The sequence below is a fragment of the Jaculus jaculus genome, chromosome X, assembly GCF_020740685.1.
Source record: "Jaculus jaculus isolate mJacJac1 chromosome X, mJacJac1.mat.Y.cur, whole genome shotgun sequence".
NCBI classification, from domain to species: domain Eukaryota; kingdom Metazoa; phylum Chordata; class Mammalia; order Rodentia; family Dipodidae; genus Jaculus; species Jaculus jaculus.
In genome coordinates this window covers 39,192,752-39,199,313 of record NC_059125.1, presented here as the reverse complement: position 1 = coordinate 39,199,313, position 6,562 = coordinate 39,192,752, and the positions used below count along the sequence as shown (strand labels likewise).

General features: G+C 43.0%; 1 pseudogene; it reads left to right on the top strand.

Annotated features, from left to right (window-relative positions):
- Window positions 1-2,400: 2,400 nt before the first annotated feature.
- LOC101611904 lies at window positions 2,401-3,590 on the top strand (annotated as a pseudogene).
- Window positions 3,591-6,562: the final 2,972 nt, after the last annotated feature.

The window sequence follows — 6,562 nt, the reverse complement described above, 5'->3', positions numbered from 1 at the left end:
AGTGTTCTCTGTGTCTGTCTCCTTCACCCTTGTGCTAGTACCAGGTTCATCAAGTAAGCAGCACTCTTGCTTATTTCCCCAGTATCTGTTTGTTTCATCTAGGGCCCTTTTGAGGTGTTATGGGCTGGTTTTCTCCTTATTTCTATTAGAGTACTTGATGACCCATGAAAGGATAGTGGTAAGACCCTACTGCTGAAGACACCATATGCTGATGTTGGGGAATATGTAGTGACCTGTCTAGAACCTGTAAGAGAGTCAGTCCTCAGACAGTTAGTTCATCTAGTGTCAGAAGGTGCTACATGAGCGACTGGGGGCAAAATGACAAATATCTGTCCAAGCAACTTGTGGTCTAAACTACTCAACAGCAAACAGCCTGAGGTGGTGCTCACACAAGTGCAATAGTGGCACATAGCTATGGTGGGAAACCAGCTGCTCCTGATTTGACTAACTGCTCTGTTCAGTGTACGGAACCCATAGTTGGAGCTGTGAAACAAGTCAAAACCGTATCCAAAAATGAATCCACTCTCCATTAACAAGCTCCCACCAATGTTGGGCTACAAGAGGGCTTACACCTATGAAATTCTCTCTAAAATATGGTTATCCCATTTATCTGGCACTAATGGAGAGTGTGCTTCTGTTTTTTTTTTTTGTTGTTTGTTTGTTTGTGTGTTTGTTTTTTGAGATAGGATCTCACTCTAGGTCAGGCTGACCTTTAATTCACTCTGTAGTTTCAGGGTGGCCTTGAACTCATGGTGATCCTCCTACCTCTGCCTCCTGAGTGCTTGGATTAAAGGCATGTGCCACCATGCCCAGCTGTTTCTGTTTTTTAGAGAAGTTTTTATAATTTTTATTTTTTTATTTTATTTTATTTTTTTGCTTTTTTATTATTATTTTATTTTTTTAATTTAATTTATTAGTTTTCTTTTCAGTAAATACAGGCAGTTTGGTACCATTATTTAGGCTCATCTGTGATCTACCCCCTCCCATTAGACCCTCCTTGTTAATGAAAATGGGTTGAGCATTGTGGAGTTAGCCCCCAGTTATTGGTACAATAAATGTCTCTGCAAATCATGACCCAACATGTGACTCTGACATTCTTTCCTCCCCCTCTTCTGCAAAATTTCCCTGAGCCATGTTGGGTTCTCTGATGTGTTATTTTGCATTGTGTCCATCTTTTATTTGAGATATGATTTCAGAATTCTGATTTTCTTGATGCTTCCTGGAGTTCACTCTTGCATTTGATCAAGTCTTCCTTAAGCTTAATCAACTGGTTGTTGAGGTCTTCCATTTCTTGACTTACCTTCTATTTATTAGTATCTCTTTAGAGGGTTCTAACTTTTCCTTCAATCAAGTTCAACCTACTGTCAAAAGCTGAATGCTCTAGGAGACAATTCTGTTCAAATTCATTGATACAATTGTTGGTGCTTTGATAGTTTGCTTCAAGTTCAGTGATTTTATTTCTTTTTTTTTTAATATCATTGGTTGTTGTGTTTTCATTTTGGGAATGAATTTTTGTTAATTTTTTTGTGAATTCATTGGAGGCTTCTGTAGTACAACTAGACATCCTTGGTCAGTCAAGACAAGTTTTATGACTTTCATTGTCTTTTTTTGGTGCTGTTGTCTACCCATTTTAGAAAGACTATTTTATTGAGGAAGAAGCAAGTTTTTGTCTTTTGATCCATTTACCCTCTCACTCAGGTGAACAGGGATGTTTATACATGGTGGCCAGTCAGGATAGTAGAGCAAAAGACCTGATTCCACAGCTCACATAGGTACCAGACCTCCCCAATTAAGGCACAATGGGACCTACCAGGACCAGGGGACTGGGAGGAGCAAGGGAACAGGGATCTAGCCTACTCTGTGCTGAGCCATCCAAGACACAGACAAGTGCAGGCAAACCAGACTGGGAATGTGAGGACCCCCGATACAAGGGTCTGGCCTACTCACTTCAGGCTTCTGTGCCTGCCCACACACTGTCTGACAAAAAAGCCCAGAATGGGGAGCTGGGAGGAACCTGGAAATGAGTTCACCCTACTCACCCCAGGCCTCTGCGCCCATTGTCCATGCAAGGAACTCACTCCTGATCGCTGAGAGGAGCCCAGAAATGGGCCCAGCCTACTCAGTCCAGGCCATTGAGCCTGCCTACTCACAGTGTGCACAAGGAACCCAGACCTGGGAGCTGGAAGGAGTCCAGAAATGGGCTCTTCCTACTGACTCCAGGCTGCTATCCCCACCCACACACTGTCTGTGCAAGGAACTCCAGAAGAAACACTCTACCCAATACCTCTGTGGTTTCACCTGGGCCTTGACTGAGATGTGAGGATTGGTTTATCTCTTCGGGTCTCATTACCTTCTGGGAAAAAAAAAAAAAAAAGAGCCGAAGAGAAGTGACCCAAAACCATGGCGGTGGTGGTGGTGGTGGCGGCAGTGGCGGTGGCGATGTGGACCCGGATCCTGCAGGCTTCTTCCAAAGTAAATTACAGCTGGTATCCAGTGTCTTCCTTCTCATCATCAGTGCCAACTGTAAAGCTCTTCATTGATGGGAAATTTGTTGAATCCAAAACTGACAAATGGATTGACATCCACAACGCAGCTACCAATGAAGTTATTGGCCGGGTTCCCCAGTCCACCAAAGCTGAAATGGACGCAGCCGTTGCTGCTGGCAAACGTGCTTTTCCAGCCTGGGCAGACACATCAATTTTAAGCCATCAGCAGGTCCTGCTTCGTTATCAACATCTTATTAGAGACAACTTGAAAGAAATTGCCAAATTAATCATATTGGAACAAGGGTACACCCTAGCTGATGCTGAAGGAGATGTATTTCGCGGCCTTCAGGTGGTTGAGCATGCCTGTAGTGTGACATCCCTTATGCTGGGAGAGACCATGCCATCCATCAACAAAGACATGGACCTTATTCCTACCGTCTGCCTCTGGGGCTGTGTGCAAGCATTGCTCCATTTAATTTTCCTGCCATGATCCCTCTTTGGATGTTTCCCATGGCCATGGTTTGTGGAAACACTTTCCTAATGAAACCATCAGAGTGAGTCCCTGGAGCAACTGTGCTTCTTGCTAAGTTGCTGCAGGATTCTGGTGCCCCTGATGGAACACTGAACATCATCCATGGACAGCATGAAGCTGTAAATTTTATTTGTGATCATCCGGACATCAAAGCAATCAGCTTTGTGGGATCCAACCAGGCAGGAGAGTACATCTTCGAGAGAGGGTCAAGAAATGGCAAGAGGGTTCAAGCCAATATGGGAGCCAAAAACCATGGGGTAGTCATGCCAGATGCCAATAAGGAAAATACCCTGAACCAGCTAGTAGGCGCTGCATTTGGAGCAGCAGGTCAATGCTGCATGGCTCTTTCAACAGCAATTCTTGTGGGAGAAGCTAAGGAGTGGCTGCCAGAGCTGGTGGAGTGCACCAAAAAACTGAGAGTCAATGCAGGAGACCAGCCTGGAGCTGATCTTGGCCCCTTAATCACTCCCCAGTGCCTTTGCCAATGTTTTCATTCACCGGCTCCCGATCTTCCTTCAGAGGAGATACCAATTTCTATGGCAAACAGGGCATCCATTTCTACACTCAGCTAAAGACGATCACTTCTCTTTCCTCACCCTCTGTCGTCATGCCTACTATGGGCCGCTAGGAACAAGTTTCTTCAACTTAGTGTAGCTTGATTAATCTACTTTCGTTCTTGGCCAACTTCACTTGTCAGCTTTGCTCAAATAAGATTTCTGGGATTGGAATATGTTTTAACTTCAGTATTTCTCAGAACACTGAGTGCCTTCAAAGTTGTAGTGAGGAAACACTAGAGTAGTACTGACAACAGATTTTCCACTTCTTCATACTTCTGGTTTTGAAGTAATTGTAACTGTAAAGTGATTACCTAGAGAGTGCTGAGACCTATTTTCTAAAACTTCTCCTGAAGGAGGGGATTGTCAGTGTATGGATTTATCTTCAATAATTGGAAGGAGAACCCTTGGACAGGGAAATGGAATAGAAGAACCCTCTGGTTGAACCTCAAACACAACCCTCCACCATGCCAGTTTTCCCACTGCCACGTTTCCCCACACTACACAATAAGTAACTGTTTCTACTTATCCCAGTGTTGTGACAATTGATTCTTTTCTGCTCATTGCCACTTATTCTTGTGATTCCTGACCTCTGTGTAACACTGTCTTGTCCATGTTCACTTCTTAAACTACTGCAGGATAATGTAGAATGTTACTGATGATCAGCGTTTGGTCATATGTGCCAAATATTAAGCTTCAAGATTTGCTTCAGCTGTCATAAATCAATACTTCTGCCATTAATTCAAATACACTTAGTTTCCTTAGAAAATTAAGTCACAAGTTTTATAAGCCTAGAAATCAAAGAATGTTCCAATCATGAGCGACTCTTGCCTTAAATAAGCCTAACAAAGTATTATTTGCTAAATTTTTTGTTATTCTTTCTTCTTGCCTGCATTTCTCATTAGTGATACTTTTAAATAACTTTTTTTTCATGTAGAATAATTAGTTGGTGCCTAGAAAACTTTCTAGGATATAAAGTAGTAAGTAGTGGAGAAGTAATATTTTTGCTAATCTTCTGCTACCACTTACTCAACTGCTTTTACAACCTTGTCTCATTGATATATCTAAACCTTAAGTCCGAAGACACTGTGGGCTGAACAGTGTCTTTGTTTGTTTGTTTCGTTTTTGAGGTAGGGTCCCACTCTAGCCCAGACTGACCTGGAATTCACTATGCAGTTCCAGGGTGGCCTCAAACTCATGGGATCCTCTCACCACTGTCTCCTGAGTACTGGGATTAAAGATGTGTGCCACCACGCCTGCCTACAGAGTATCTTTTTGTTTCACCATCCTTTCTGAATCCTAGCTTTCTGAACTGGAAGGCTGCTGGATGTGGTGGCCTAATCTTCATTATTTTGCCTGAGGGCATTGGTCATATATTTTTTTGGTATACTTTATAGTCATCTGGACAGTACTGTCCTACTCCATGTAGTTTTTCTGTGAGCTGAGGGTGGTTAAAAGCACTGAAAAACCCAGGCTTGGTGATGCACGCCTTTAATCCCAGCACTTGGGAGGCAGAGGTAGGAGGATCACTGTGAGTTTGAGGCCACCCTGAGATTACAGAGTAAATTCCAGGTCAGCCTGGCTAGAGTGAGACCCTACCTTGAAAAACCAAAAAAGAAGAAGTAGCAGCTCCCACTGGTGTATTTAGAGGACTTGATGTGTATTTAGAGGACTTGAAGATTCTACTACCTGCTGCAGAAAATACCAGAAGCATAGTCATTTAAGTAACGAATAACAAAATACCACCCTACTGAGTCTTTTTTCTTTTTCCACTTTTTTTTATTGGCTTTTTTGAGAGAGATTCTTGCTCTAACCTAGGCTGACCTGGAATTAACTATGTAGTCTCAGACTGGCCCCAAACTCATAGTGATCCTCCTACCTCTTCATCCTGAGTGCTGAGATTAAAGGCATGCGCTGCTACACCCACTGAGTCTTTTTTTTTTGTGTGTGTGTGCATGTTCTTAAAGGTGTGGCAATAGAAATTAATAGTCTGTGAATATACTGCCCCTTGTTTATCACTTATAAAACACAGGTGATATTCAATCTAATCCAACAATTTTGGCTGGGTTTAAAAAGGTTATTGCCATGTATGGTGGTACACATCTTTAGTTCCAGCACTTGTGAGGCTGAGGTAAGAGGATCAGAGTGAGTTCCAGGTCATCCTGAGCTTAAGTTAGACCCTGCCTCCAAAAAGGAACAGGTTATTATTATCTTAATTCCAAATAGAATTAAATACAACTCCTAGTATTTTGCTTAGATATAAAGAAGGTCACTTAAAAATTTTAATGACAGCTGGATATGGTGGTGCATGCCTCTAATTCTAGCACTTGGGAGGCAGAGGTAGGAAGGAGGGTCGCCACGAATTCAAAGTCACACTGAAACTATGTAGTGAATTAGGTCAACCTGGACTACAGCAAGACTCTACCTTGAAAAAAAAATTAATTGACAATTTCCATAAATAAAAACATTCCATGATAATAATCCCCTCTCACCACCCTCCCAAATCTGCCCTCCACTGAATCCTTTCTTTTTCAAAGCCACTTTAAAACAAAATGATGGGGGCTGGAGAGATGGCTTAGCGGTTAAGCGCTTGCCTGTGAAGTCTAAGGATCCCTGTTCCAGGCTCGATTCCCCAGGACCCACGTTAGCCAGAAGGGGGCGCACGCGTCTGGAGTTTGTTTGCAGTGGCTGGAGGCCCTAACGCACCCATTCTCTCTCTCTCTCTCTCTATCTGCCTCTTTGTCTCTCTGACCGTCGCTCTCAAATAAATAAATAAACAAACAAAAATGATGAGAGGTGGGCATGGTAGCGCACGCCTTTAATCCCAGCACTCTGGAGGCAGAGGTAGCAGGATTGCTGCAAGTTCGAAGGCATCCTGAGACTCCATAGTGAATTCCAGGTCAACCTGAGCTAGAGTAAGACCCTACCTACCTCGAAAAACCAAAATAAATAAATAAGATGGCCTAGAGAGATGGCTTAGCTGTTAAGGC